The following is a 16,042-nucleotide window of genomic DNA, read 5'->3' on the forward strand; positions in this document are numbered from 1 at the left end:
TGTCGTTTTGAACATTGTCTAATTCACCTCAACCAATAATTAGTTTTACTGACCCATATATTTTCTTATTTTAATTGGACTAATTATGTTAGTTGCTAACTTATTTGGTACTTAGAGCATCCATATTAGTGGAACCATAATTTTAGCTATTTGGCTTCATCAGAAGTTATTTTATTTATTTTACTTTATCACTTTACAAAACACTTAACATCAGTTGTTTTATTTTAGCTTTCAACACAATAAAATAATACAAACAACACATTAAAATTATATATCCACTACAATAAAATAATATATCTATTACAATAAACAACAATTACAACCACCACCACCACCGGTCAACCACCACTTCACACAGCCCACCACCACAATCACCAAAATCAACCTACAACTACCCAAGATAATCAACCCACAACCATAAAAATAAAACCCATGGCAACCCACATCCACAGTATGACCCGAAACCAATGACCCACCACACCCACAACATGACCACGACGCCAATGACCCACCACACAAACCCCACGACATGACCCACGAAACTATGAAACCGATGACCCACCGCGGCAAGATTCACGAACACCACGACACAAACCCACACCCATGGCATGACCTGAAATCGATCACCCACCATACCCATAGCATGACCACGACACCAATGACCCACCACACCCACACGGCAAAAGAAGATACCCTCACACAACAAAGAACAAATTAAGAAGAAAGAGAGATAAATTTGAGAAGAAAAAGAAAAGAATTTGAGTGAAAAATTTAACAAGAAAGAGTTAAAATTTTGAGAAAATAAAATAGCAAGAAAATGAGAGAGTAGAGATAGAGAGAGGGATGGATAACGAAGAGCAGAAAAAATAAAATAAAATAAAATATTATGAAGCAACATTTTTTTTTTTTTTTTTTTACCTTTGAGCTACAGTGCACAACCATCTTTGGCTGGGCACTGTAGCTGTGGAGCCAAATTATTTGGTTTTGGCTCCACCAATGTAACCATATTTTTGTATTTGATGGTGCTAAAAATAGCAATATAGCTTTTTAGCACCACCAATACTAATTCTCTTAACGGTTAGATCACTCATGGAAATAGGCAAGATAACCACAGGTAAAAAATCTCAAACATAAAAGATAAAAGTGAAAACGTTTAAACAGTATGGACGAAAATGTAAACACCACTAACATGAGGGCCAAAAGTGTAACTCAACCTTTTTTTTTTTTTTAATCACATCAAACCCTACATTTGAGATTATTACAAATTAAATTATTTAGTTTCATACTTTCATTACTTTCAAATTTAACCCTTAATCTTTTAAAATCGTATCAAACTAAACTCTCAATGAAACCTAAAAATCAATCTAAACCCAAAAAAAAAGACCAAGTTTTAAATTGATATGGTTTTCAAAATTCAAGATTTAATTTGAAAATTAGTGAAACTAGAAAGTTATAATTTATAATTGTTTTTAACTTTAGTATTTGATTTGAAACTTCTAAAACTATAATATTTAATCTGAAAATCTCCTCTTAAATATGGGGTTTAAAGCATAATTTACCTCTCTCTTTTTTCATTTCATCAACTAAGATGAATTAAGATCTTCTGGGGGGATCCTTCCTAGTTGATGTAATAAAATCCAATTTACTCATTTTATAATTTTAAAAAACTTTAGGTTTGCCTAGGAACTCTAGATGAAGACATGGTTAGCCATTCCATTAACCCATTTAAACAATAATCTAAGGCTTGGAAGTTGAAGAAGACTCCCCGAATAATTACCAAAAGGATTTGTTATTTATATGTCACTCCATGTAGGAGATTTAATTTATCCCCAAGTTTTAACAAGAGAAGGTCAAGTTTTGGAAAGATAAATGGGTGCCAATTCCAACCACAATAAGGTGTCTTGCCACCAACGTCATTAGAGGAAGACATAAGGGTGAATTATTTCACAAGGGCCACCACGTGCATTTGAAATAAGGAAAACTACTTGTCCTTGGTTCTTTTATAAAAAGATGTTGAAGCTAATAACTAGAAATCCTTTAAGCCCAAACATGCTTAATGACAAACTAATATGGGTAGGAAACAACATTGGGGTGTTCGATGCGAAAAGTTCATACATAATTGTCGTGGAATGAAACAGAAAATCGTACACACACCACTTTGCAATTGAGAATAGATTATTATGGGCAAAACCATATATAATTTCAATCATGGATGGGTAAAATTGCATTTTCGGACCGTTCAATGAACATGAAACCAATTCTAAAATACATTAGAGTTCACAATGAACAAAATGACAAGTGAAATGTGAAAATTAGACTACTATATATTAGTAGATCAAGTCACATCAAGTTTCAACGGTTAATATGTATTCTTATAAATTAGAGCTTAGGCCATATGATTATGATTAATTCTATTCTATTCCTTCCTAATTGAATCAACTAAAATTAATTACATGTCAAAATAATTTTTTTTATTTATTTAAGACAATGATGTAGTAAAAAGTATTGGATAATCTCTGAAAATAATTATGATATTTGAATTTTAATGAGTTATCTTGTAAAAAAAATTGGGAAAGTCTAAATTCCAAAATCATAAATTTTTTGGCAAACAATCTAATCATTAAGTGGCTTTAAAAATGGTTTTAAAATCTTAATTATCCTTAAAAAATTTAAAAATCAAGCTAAAATCATGCAAAATTTGAAAATAGTTAAAATCATATTGTGTAGTCATTTTGGCAGAGTAAACATGTAAATTAGGAAAATCTATTTCAAAAAAAAAAAACCTTAATTCAAATTGTGAGTTAAAATTTATAGTTATAACTTATATTCAGCAAACAATATAACTTACAAAAATTCAGCCGAAACGGCACTTCGACACAGATAGAAGCGCCGATCAAAACGTCTGTCCAGGAAATGAATGCTGCTCAGCCCTATGGTCTGGAAACTCCATAGTTCAAATCTTGACGTTATATTTCGACTATAACTTTAATGTAAACGTACAAGCGAGTTCATGAGTTTAAAAACTGCTAGATAGATGGATGAGATGGAAACTTAAATTTTCGAATCCTTTTCTATAAATACAAGAAGAAATCATTAAACTTGTCAAAAAAAAGAAGAAATCATTAAAGAAATGACTTTTTTTTGTTCATTAAATTATCAAATTTAGTTTTGTGTTATATATATATATATATATATATATATATATATATATATTAAAGAAATGACTTTTTTTTGTTCATTAAATTATCAAATTTAGTTTTGTGTTATATATATATATATATATATTTATATATTTACATTATCAAATTTAGTTTTCCACGTCAGCATTTTTTTTAAATCCGATTTTTTTTTTCTTTTTATTAAATATATATACTCCTCACTCAATTTTCGCCAATGAGAATATATAGGGCCTGTTTGGATTTTTTTTTGTCATCACTCCTCACTCAATTTTCGTCACTCCTGAGTCTCATCTTTCTCTGCCTCTCCCCTTGCAATTACTTGCTCCCCTGCATCTAAAACCCTTATACAGTTTTCAAAAACAGTTGGTACCACAAGCTCCAATATCTTTTTTATCCCTATCTGTTTCAACCACAACACCGCAAGCCCTTTCTTGAGGTTCCTTCAAAATCTCTTCCTCTCTCATTATCAAGCTGTATATGGCTCCCATCTTTGAAATAGAATTCATCCATAGTCCAGGCTTACCATCACCGGGCCACAAAATTGCAAACTTGTTCCTAGAAAACATGAGGCGACCTCAATGTGTGGATCCCAGATTTGCAAATTTGAGTTTGCTTTTGAGTTTGCAGATGGGTTTGTTGGTGCGATGGGTTTGTTCTGGAAATCTGGGTTTGCAGATTTGAGTTTTTTTTTTTTTTTTTATGATTGAGAAATCTGGGTTTTTTTAATTTTGTTATGGATTTCATTTTTACTTCTATGGATTTTGGATTTTGGATTTCCTTAAGTGGATTATGGATTTTGATGTTAAATTGAAGGTTGATGTTGCATTTTCGGATGAAGGTATGATGTTGGTTTGAGATATGAAGTCGTGTGAAAAGGAAAAAAAAAAAAAGGAAAAAAAAAAGGAAGATGAAGACCAGACCAAACCAAACCAGTGTGAAAGGGAAAAGAATAGAAGAAGAAGAAGAAGAAGAAGACCCAAACTCACCGAATTCAGTGAGAAAAAAAAAGGTCAAAAGTTGCGACTGACCTCTGACTAGTGGTCCCTTAGTATGTGTTTAATTACCAAAATGTCATTGGAAACTAAGTTTTGGAAACTGAAAATACTTAAAATGTGTTTTCAGTTTCCATAACTCATCACTCAAAAATCAGATAATTGAGTGATGGAAACAAAAACTGAAAACAAAAACCAAACAAACTTCTCAGCCGTGTGACCCACCTTTTTTGAGTTATGAGCAATGGAAACAACAAATCCAAACTGCCCCATACTCTCCTCCTCAAAAAAGTTTTTTTTTATCGATCACTCACTCTCTCTCTCTCTCTCTGACAATGGTTGACACTATTGATACTACCTCTGCCATCGCCACCACGGCAGCGCCACCACCTCAAGAAAACACCATGGCTGCTACTACGGCTCCACCGCCGCTGCCACGGGAAATCCCTGTTCCAAAGATGGAGACGAAACGCTGGGGGCGATGAGGAAGATGACGAGTCTTTGGAGGATACAGCTACTTCATCAACTTCGCAGCAGGACAAAGTCACTGCCGAACTCAACATCGAGGCCTTGACCATCGACGACACTAAAACGCTCACATCACTGCAGTACCATCAATCTCTCACATCACCAAGATTTGAATTTCTTTATTTGCTTGATCCTAATTAGGGTTTCAATCAACTCAATACCTTTGCTGCTACTTTTGGTTAAAATATAATAAAGTATTGATTTTGATTATAGTTTGAGATCCTAATTAGGGTTTTGAATCTTTATCATTGATATTACTTTTTGTTTTGATGCTTATACAATGTGGTAATAGATATAGTGTTCTATAGTTTTAATTCCTACTATTATGTTACTTGGAACATGAATGCAGAAACACACATGTATAGTTGAGTCTAATAGATATGTTTTGTTCAATTTTCAATTTTGGGTTTTGATATATTAAGGGGTTAATTTGATGTAGGTTACTTTGAATGATACCCTATATACATCGGCGAGTACTTTCGAGGACTTGAATCTATCAAAAGAACTGCTGAAGGGTTATATATATTGAGATGAAATTCCAAAAGCCAAGTAAAATTCAAGCTATTAGTTTTCCCATGATTCTGACTCCTCCCCATAAGGATTTGATTACCCAGGTGCATAATTCAAGTTTGACATGGTAAGGTACCCTGCTCTTTGTCTGTAACAGTTCAAATGTATGTTCTTTGAGCAATATGTGCTTGTGCTTAATTCATTATGGGTTGTGCTACTTTTATTTTCTATGTAGTTTCTATAGTAGTGATATAATGATGCTCTACATATAGACATAGCCTGTATAGACAGACTCAAATTTAGATGTGGGTTGCATAATTTTTCATTTAGGACTTTTACCGATTGGAGATGTTTGAGAAGTGTGGAAGTGACACGAATATGGTTGATAGACGTCGGTCATGAGTTGGGAAGAACACGATGAGCATTAGAAAATAAGCATATGTTATAATTTGATTTATATAGGTAGGATCTTGGAATTATGTGCCATACATGGAAGTGGGTTAACATAATTCCTTTTTGTATGATTCAATAATTATTCAATTTCTAGACAAATCTTTGTCAAATTGCTCATAAACAGTTTCTCTATAGAAAAAAAAAATATTTTGACACTTTCTGTTTTGTAAGAAAGTGGAGATAGTATTGAAGAGCCTCCCAATTGTCAAAATCTAACAACAATCCTACAAGTTTTGCTTTATCTTGCTATCTAGGTTTTTTAGCACATCTGATTTAGCTTTAGCTTAATCGTTTGTTTGATTAAATAATTATTTGGGCACCTAAAACGTTAGCTGGGTTTCTTAAAAAGAAATTATAAGCTATTCTAGCAGATGTTGGTGAGTTTGTGTGATTGTGTTTGAAATTGTAATTTTAAGATAGATTTGCCTGATTTTGATTGCCCGAATTTATTTGTCCTAAAGTAATTGCATCACAACAATACCTTTTGGGTTATTGATATTGTTGGGTTCCTTAGAATAATGGTTAGAACTCTAAGCCATATGGTTGTGGTTGTAAGAAAATGTTTGCTCTATTCTTTGCCCTCTACAACACTCTAATATGTAACATTGGTTACACATTTTTGGATTGGATATTAGCTTTAGGATGTTGATTATAATGACAGAATTTTGTATAAACTTATACACGTTCTTATGCAGTGACCACATGACACTTCTTAAAGCTTTTGAAGGATAGAAGGATGCAAACCGTAATGAAAAGAATCATGTCGCCTTGCAAATGACAGAAGATACGAGAATGCAATTTGTAGATCTATTTAGCATTGGCTTTGTAAACAAGTTGATGATTGCTAATGTAAATTGTTTAAGATTTTCAAATTTTAAATCATTTGATTTGCTGAAATCTTATAGTTACTAAAAACTTTCCCGTGCATCACACGGATTAGCGACTAGTTTTTAGAAAGAAATAAAGTTTATTGTTTTCATGCAACACTACTCTCTGCAAATTGCACGACCAGGATTTCATCTGCAATCATTTTTCACCTCCTAAACATCATCTTTCCCATCACTCAATTGATGGGAAGCTGTTATTGGATGAATTTTTGAAGAGAAATCAAGGACAATACAAGGAAGAAGAAAAGCACAGAGAGAAAAGAGGAAGAGAAAGAGAGAACTTTGTGTAGAAATTTCAATTCTGATCCCAATATATCAATCTGATTACAGACCCCAATATATGGTACTAACCACTTCCGTATAATGTGGAATTTCTTAACTACTGTAACTAATATAGCTCAGATGCTGACATGTGGACAATAGCATAGGATGCTGACACTTGGACTCTTAACTATAACAATGTTATACTACATGTAGTTCATAATTTCATAGCTAAGCTATAGGTCGTTTAGACTCTGCCTTGGTCTCAGACACTGCCTTAGACACTTTTGGCTTTACATCCCTCCTCAAACTGAGGGGAGGAACTCCCATAAGATTAGAAACAAGAAATTGAAACTTAGGAGAGGAAAGAGCCTTAGTGAAGATGTCAGCCAATTGATCCTGAGTAGAAATGAATTGAACTTGCAACTCCTTAGCCATAACTTTCTCTCGGATATAATGGTAATCCACCGCAATATGCTTGGTACGAGCATGGAAGATAGGATTGGAAGCCAAGGCCAGAGCAGACACATTATCACACCATAATAGAGGAGGCAAAGAGAAATAAACACCCAAATCTTTAAGAATCTGCCTACTCCAAGGCAGCTCTGCAGCAGTAGAGGCCAAAGCCCTATACTCAGCTTCAGTGGATGATCTAGCCACCGTCAACTACTTCTTAGCTGACCAAGTGATAGGGGAGTTTCCTAAAAATACCACCATGCCAGTGATAGACTTTCTGTTAAGGGGATCACCAGCCCAGTCAGCATCACAATAAGCTGAGAGGGCCAAGGAACCAAGATGGAAATTAAGACCAAGGCACAAAGTACCCTTAAGATACCTAAGAATCCGCTTAGCTGCCATGAAATGATGCTGTGTAGGCTGACTCATGAATTGACAAGCTTGCTGAACAAAATAGGAGAGATCAGGCCTAGTAAAAGTTAAATAATGCAAGACTCCAACCATGCTCCTATAGGAAGTTGGATCAGCAAAGTAAGGATTAGTTTGAGAATTCACATGCACAGTAGGTGAAAAAGGAGTGACACAAGGCTTACAATCTAGCATATTAAACTTGGTAAGCAAATCCGTAGCATACTTAGATTAATGCACAAACAGACCCTGAGGTGTGTATTCAATCCAAAGACCAAGGAAGAATCTAAGAGGACCAAGATCCTTTAAATAAAAAAAACACTAAGATTGGTGACAAGTTGATCAATGAAAGAAACATCACTCCTAGTAACAATTATATCATCAACATAAAGTAGAAGATAAACCACAATAGAACCATGAGCCAAGATAAAAAGATTACTGTCAGCAGAAGAGGCATGAAAACCAATGTGAAACAGTTGAGTGGTGAAGCTCTGAAACCAGGCTCTAGGGGCCTATTTTAGTCCATAAATGGCCTTATGAAGAAGGCAGACATGAGAAGGATGTATAGGATCAACATATCCAGGAGGTTGAGACATAAACACCTCCTCATGAAGCACCCCATGAAGAAAAGCATTAGAAACATCAAGTTGCTTCAAAGAACAGTTGTATTGTACAGCCAAAGCCAAGATGATCCTCACAGTAGTTGGTTTCACCACAGGACTAAAAGTCTCCTCATAATCCAACCCATATTGCTGCAAGAACCCTTTGGCCACAAGTCTGGCCTTGTACCTAGTAATGGCTCCATCACTATCCCTCTTAACTTTATAAACCCATTTACATGAAACCACATTTTTACCAGGTGGAAGAGGGACCAAAGTCCAAGCTTTCTGCTTCAATAGAGAAGCATATTTAGAGTCCATAGCTGCAACCCATTGTGGATGTAAAGAAGCAACATTGAAAGTAGGAGGTTCAACTTGAGTATAATCCTTCACAACTGAGTAAGCTTTAGGCTTTAAAATGCCATGCTTGGATCTGGTAAGCATAGGATGGGTATTAGGATTAGAGGTAGATATAGACTGATTTAGAGGAATAGAGGACAGAGGCATAGGGTCAGTAGAAGCAGACAGATTAGAAATGGGATTGGAAGAAGAAGCAGCACTAGACACATCAGAGGACGCATCATGCACAGAAACAGATGTATGAAAAGAAGGAAGAACAACAGACACAGCAGATAAAAAATCAGAGGAAGAACTAGGCAAAAAAGTGGACAACCAAAGGTCAAAAGAAGGACAAGTAACATCAGAATTGGTGGAAGAAATGGGTAAAGAAGCAGGTAAGCCTAGAAAGTCAGATTCATGGAAAATGACATGAGTACTAATATAAATTTTCTGTGACTGGGGGTCAAGACTGATATAACCTTTGGTTAAAGGAGGGTACCTTAGGAAGATACATTGAGTTGACCTAGGTTGAAGTTTATGGTCTGAATAAGGCCTAATGAGGGGAAAACAAGCACAACCAAATGATTTCAAGGACTGTAGAGAAGGTGGAGAGTGAAACAACTTTTTCCAAGAAGACTGAAACTGAATCACAGAAGAAGGAACCCTATTAAGTAGATAAGTGGCAGTACTAAAGGCATAACACCAATAGGAAGATGGAAGCTTAGACTGATAAAGCATAGAAAGACCACTTTCAACAATTTGCCTATGCTTCCTCTCAGCCACACCATTCTGCTGAGGTGTATAAGGGCAAGACAACTGATGTTGAATGCCATTGTCTAAACAAAAGGACTAAAATTGATTACTGGTGTTTTCACCACCACCATCAGATCTAAGAGTTTAAATTTTAGACCCAAATCGTGTTTCAACAAGAGCTTTAAAGTGTAGAATGACTGTAAACACTTCTGATTTATTTTTAAGAAAGAACAACCAAGTAAATCTAGTGAAGTCATCAACAAAAATAACATAGAATCTATAGCCAAGTACAAAAGTCACAGAGGCAAGACCCCAAACATCACTGTGAACAAGTTCTAAAGGTGAAGTACTGGACATTTCATGCTTTGAAAAAGGAAGTTTGTGCATTTTAGCACTTATGCAGTATTTACATTGAGAACAAATGTCATCATTTACAGAAATTGAAACATTATTAGGAAAAAAAGCTAAAGCTGACTGAAGAAGCTTGGAACAAGGGTGACCAAGTCTTTGATGCCACAGTATTGCTTGACTGGAAACAACATGCTTGATTGAAGAGTTGAGAGCAAGGGATGAAGGAAAATCAGGAGTTGCTTAGAGTGGAGAGGAAAGTGGGATTGGGTAGACACCATCCTTACTCAGGCCTTGATAAAGAACCTTCCTCGTAGGTAAATCCACAATTAAGAACTGATTGGCATCAAAATAACAAAAGGCATTGTTTTGTAAACAAAGTTTATGGACAGACAACAAGTTTGAAGCTTAAAGCAGGAACCCTAAAGATATTATCTAAACGGAATTGATGAGAAGGAGTAACAAGCTTACCCTTTACAACATGAGTGATAGGTAATTTTTGCCCATTGCCAACAGTGACAGTTTCATGACCTAAAGTAGCTAGAGAAAGTAATGAAAGCTAAGACAGATCAGGAGTCACATGATCTGAACACCCTGTATCAGTAAGCCAATTAGAAGTAGACGTTGAAGTAGATATTGCAGTAGCAGCCATTGAACTAGCTGCCATAGAAGCTAACTTGGCTGGAGCATGTCTCCCTTGATAGGCAAAATTCATGCAATGATAGCAATCCAAGGCAGTGTGACCATTCTTGCCACAAATTTGACATGTAGGTCTTGAATTAGGGAAATTTTTCCCTACAGCTTGACTTGTGGGAGTACCAAAACCAGGCTTGGACTGAAATCCAAGAAATTGAGAAGAACTAGAGGTATTCCCAAGGAAATGGCTAGCATTGAACCCAAAATTAGAATTGCTAGAAGATTGACCATTATTAAATCCAAAATGAGGACCAAAATTGTTGAATCCTCTACCACGACCTCTTGGATTACCATTTCTACCTCTCCCTCTATTATTATTCTGATTAAATCCACTTTGAAGCATCATAGCCATAGTAGTCTCTCTGGACTCAAACTTCTTTTTAATAGCTCGTTCTTCAGCATTCAGTAAAGTATTTAATTCTTCCAGTGAAAACACATCATTACGAGTTCTAATTGCAGAATAAAAAGCATCATATTCACGAGGCAAAGCTTCTAGAACTAAATGTATAAGTTCTTCTTCATCAATGAAAACAGCAACAGAACTAAATTTATCTCTAGCTTCCTAAAATCTTTGGAAGAAAGTATCAATGCTCTCAGAACCTTTCTTAATGCTTAGCAATTCATTCCTTAGGATTAAGACATGAGATCGAGATACAGAAGCAAACCTCTTTTCAAGAACTTGCCAGACTCCCTTAGCAGATTTCTGACCCACAGTGATGGCTAGAACTAAGGGAGATAGAGTAGAATTGATGAAGGTAAATAGAGCATGCTCTCTGTTTCTCCAATTGACAAACTTAGGATTTGGCTCCCTTGTGAAATTTCTAGCACTATCTTTCAAGAATGGATCAGGAGCTTCACACATCTCATTCACAAAACCAATCATGGAGTATGCTTCTAGAATCACAACAATCTGATGCTTCCATACCATACAGTTGGTAAAATTGAGCTTGACTGTCATCATACTCGCCATGTTTGATAAAAGTAACAATGATGGATTTACAATTGGAGTGATGGAAGTGGTTGTAGTAGTGGAAGGGGTTGTAGAGGAATTAGAGCTTGGAGCAGAAGCCATTAATGGAGCTCTGATACCATGAAGAGAAATCAAGAACAATACAAGGAAGAAGAAAAGCACAGATAGAAAAGAAGAAGAGAAAGAGAGAACTTTGTGTAGAAATTTCAATTCTGATCCCAATACATCAATCTGATTATAAACCCCAATATATGGGTATTAACCACTTTCGTATAATGTGGAATTGCTTAATCAGACGCTGGCACGTGGACAATAGCATAGGATGTTGACACTTGGACTCTTAACTATAACAATCTTATACTACGGGTCCGTTTGGATAGAACTTATTGCTGAAAATTGAAAACTGAAAACACTGTAGCAAAATAATTTTTAAATGTGTAAATAGTGCTGCGGGACCCATTTTTAATAAAAAAAATTGCTAAAAACGTACATGAACAGTGCGCGCACAGTGCACGCACAGTGCACGCACAGTACGCGCACAGTGCGCTTGTCCCCCCGCAGCAGAAGAAAAAAAAAAAAACAAAACAAAACGCAGACGCGCACTTATAAGCTGGATCCAAACCAGCACTACATGTAGTTCCTAATTTCATAGGTAAGCTACAGGTCGTTTAGACTCTGCCTTGGACTTAGACACTGCCTTGGACACTTCTGGCTTTACAGTTTTTACTGTTTTTGTTGAATCATGTCTCCCTTATGTTATTAGCTTCGCAAATGTGAAAATGATATATGATTGATACAAAGCGACAGAGAAGAATCATCATGCTTAGAAAAGTGGCATATACATATAGCGCAAATGGGGTTTACAGTGGAGTGGCATTTATAAGTTGGAATTTTGGTTGGACAGTGGATAGGCATATACATATACGTATACATATAGCGCAAATGATGATGCTTGGAAAAGCAAAAGTGTATACATATGGTTGTATAGGGCAAGGTTTAGGTCTTATCTTTTAAGTCATGAAAGCTACCAACTTCCTTCTAAAAGGAGGAGAGATTAAAAAATAAAGAAAAGAAAAGGGGAAAGAAAGCAACCGAGATATGATTCATATGAATATGGTGGCGGGACCAACAATTTTAATCAATTATCAGAGTCTTCAACTTTTGTTTGTGTTTCAATAAAATCCTTTCTATTCATCAAAAAATAATCGTAGTCCTTGACTTTCGCGCAAACCTGTCACATTTCTCTTTTTGAAAAGTTCTGCACATGAATGGTTTAAGTGTTTGATTAAATTTGAATAAATAAGTCTTCTTATAAGATTGATTTTTAGTGCAAACCAGAATACATGGTAGGATTTGGGTGGGTTTAAGCTTTCTCCATGCATGACGACTTGGGTCGAGTTCCAAAATTTGGTATTGTTCAAATTGCTATTATTGATTTAAATCAGGACCTATACAATATAATGGGGGTTCTTTTAACTGTTATTTGGATTTTAATGTATCACTCACTTAAACTTTAGCTAGCCCAACTAATAAAGTTTTTTATCGTCGAATAAGAGATTTAAGGTTCGATTCTTGCTTACACCAAAAAATCAATTAGTGTCTTAATCTGATGATAAATAATTATTATTAAGAACAAATATCATAGGTTGAATAGATCATCAAAAAAAAAAAAACATCATAGGTTGAATAGATTTGAGGTAGTGGTGGTGGTGATTTTTGTGAGATGGTGGTTGTTTGCTTTATGAGTGATCTGTTGAAGGAAGAGAGAATAGAGAGAAGAACAGAGAGGAAGAGAAGAAGAGAGAGCAAAAAAAAAGAGCATAAAAAAAAAAAACAATTGATATGAAATATATTGTCAAATGCTATATTAAAGTAGAAAAAGTAAGTTTTTATATGTTAAAATAGGATTCAAATACCATAGCTGATGCTAGTGCTCCTATCATGTCATGTTAACATCAACTTAACATGTGCATTTGATACATGCCAAAGAAGTTAGTTTTTTTCTTCTTTTTTTTTTGATTGTCTCAATTTTTTTTTTTCTTATATTGTACTATATTTTTATCATATAAGCAATTCGAAATCCTAAAATTTTTGTGAGTTCTATGAGCACTAGATCAGACATTTAAAAAAAATTATATTTCGACATATCAGAAAATTAGTCTATTTATTTTAATGTATCACTTTTTTTTAATGAATTAACACACTATTTTATAGTATACTCTATATCACATATTCTATTCATTTACTACTTTATTTATTTATTTTAATTAAGAAATATATTTTGTATCAAAGAGAGAGATATATATTTTGAAAGAAAAGAGAGAAAGTTTGAATATAAATAAATATATAAATAGCACATTTACCGGTATAGTTCTATTGCTAAGTAAAAAATAAAAATAAAAAAAGAAAAGTAAATTTCGCATTTGACACATCTAAGAAAGTGATTTTTTTTTTTTTTGCACTAAATTCTAAAAGTAGCATTTTGTTTTATGTCATTTTAACGTAAAACAAACCTACTTCCATTAAATTTATAAATGAATGAAAAAAACCACATAAGCTGCTAGAGCCCACTATGTCAAATTGTCAATTCCCAAAAAGCTTGAAAGAATCTGCCCTTAATGAGGATAAGATTTTGTGCCTGCATGCCTCGTGGATCCTTTTCTTATCAATCAAATCCAAAATAAAAATGAATACAGTTTCAAAGATAACTTTATTGTTTTCTCTTTTAATTCTACTGATCTGCCGCTTTAAATATAGCAAGTCCTTTTGGACTAGCGTAGCAACAGCTGGAGCGATAACCCCTTTCCACAAACAGGAAGTTTGCAAGCTGAGCCAGCTCATGCGCAATTACATTGGATCAGGTCTCTGTTTGATATCACGTGGCTAGAGTTGTAGTCTGTTTTTACTTCTTAGAGCATCCACGTAAATGAGTGGATAATTGTGTATAAATGTGTAAAATGAAAAAAAATTATTAATTTTATATATTTTGAGCAAAAAAATCTCTACATTAATGCCTCTAAACTCATTTATATGATAGACTTTACTACAGTACCGTGTAAATTTACACGGATACTGTAGCAGGTGTATTTAATTTTTTTTATTGTTTTTTCTCTCCTCCCAACTGACTCTCACCTCCCTCTCTCTCTCTCTCTCTCTCTCTCTCTCTCTCTCTCTCTCTCTCAGACACAACAAAACTCTCTCTTTCTCTCATCTCATCCATTTTTTTCCTCTAGCCGCCGATCGCCATCGCCACCAATAAGAACAAGGTCGAGCAAGCTGAGTCGCCGGACGGCCATCGCGAGGAAGTGGTGATGCTGCGAGGCATCGATCTTGCTCCGATTCGTTGGTTATTGTTTTTTTTTTTTTTTTTTTTTCTAGTGTGGGTGAGGCCCGACGGATCGGTGGGTTTGTTGAAGGGTGGCTGATCGGTGGGCGGTGAATGGATTTGGGTGTGGGTGAGACTCGATAGATCGGTGGGTTTGTTGAAGGATTTTGTTGAAGGATCTTGCCGCCGATTTTGTTCGATGAATGGGTTTGTTGAAGACTGGCTCGCCAGAGAAGACGCAATGAGGGAGGGAAAGTGGCTCGCTGGAGAATACACCGTGAGGGAGAGAAAGTGGCTCGCCAGAGAAGACGCAGTGAGGGAGTGGCTCGCTAGCTAGAGAAGATGGAGGGAGGAAAGAAATAATAAAAAATATAAAAAAATGAAATATTTTATTGAATAAATATGTAGAATAGATAAACTAATGTGAAAATTTTGTAAAAAATGAAAGTGTAAAATAAAAAAATTAAATTTTTTCGTGTAAAATAAACAAAAAATTTAAACGAGTTGATGTAAATGCTCTACTTAATAAAAATTGTATCTTTTAACGATAAAAAAGAAGAAGTCAAGAAGATAACTTTATTGCTGATAATTGTTATCGTAATTGGTGAAAACTGAAAAGAGGAGCTAAATTGTACATACCTGAGCTAAAATAATTCCAATTAAAATAAATTATACGATGATTATATGTTTGCCTTGTACTGGAAATGTAAATTTTACATTGTGAGTCTCACGCAGGAATCAAACTATCTCGTTTTTTCTTCTTCATAACACAAACCAAACTACCTCCACAAACGAAGAAGAAGAGTCTTGAAGAATCTATCATCTAAAGAAGGTTGAATCTATCCAAAATGCCACAGGGAAATTTAAAAAAAAAAAATTTATCCAAACACAAATTGCACTGTGGTTCACTAAAAACAAAATTAAAAAAAAAAAAAACAAAAAACAAAGAAGAAGAAAGAAAGTAAAATGAGGCAAGATTGCAATTCTAACAGTTCTGTTAAAAGCTCTCATGGGTTGGTTTTATTTGCTAGGAATCTTCAAAAAGAAAATGGATTAGGCTCTTAATTAGCCTTGGATAATCCTTTTGATTAACCAATTACCTATTTTTGATCACATGGCACCTTTTTTAGCCAACAATTTGGATAAAACGTGGGAGGGAAGGAGGTGGCCTGAATATGCACTTTTTTTTTTTTTTTGAGATACTTGGCCTGAATACACTAATTTGCCTATTCCTTTATTCTCTCTTCTCGTTCTGTTTTAGAAATTTTTTTTTTTTAATTCTTTTCCAACTGAAAATGGAGCCAATGTGTACCATGTTGGCTTGTTCTACCTACTGAT

Source organism: Castanea sativa, chromosome 4, assembly GCF_040712315.1.
Source record: "Castanea sativa cultivar Marrone di Chiusa Pesio chromosome 4, ASM4071231v1".
NCBI lineage: Eukaryota > Viridiplantae > Streptophyta > Magnoliopsida > Fagales > Fagaceae > Castanea > Castanea sativa.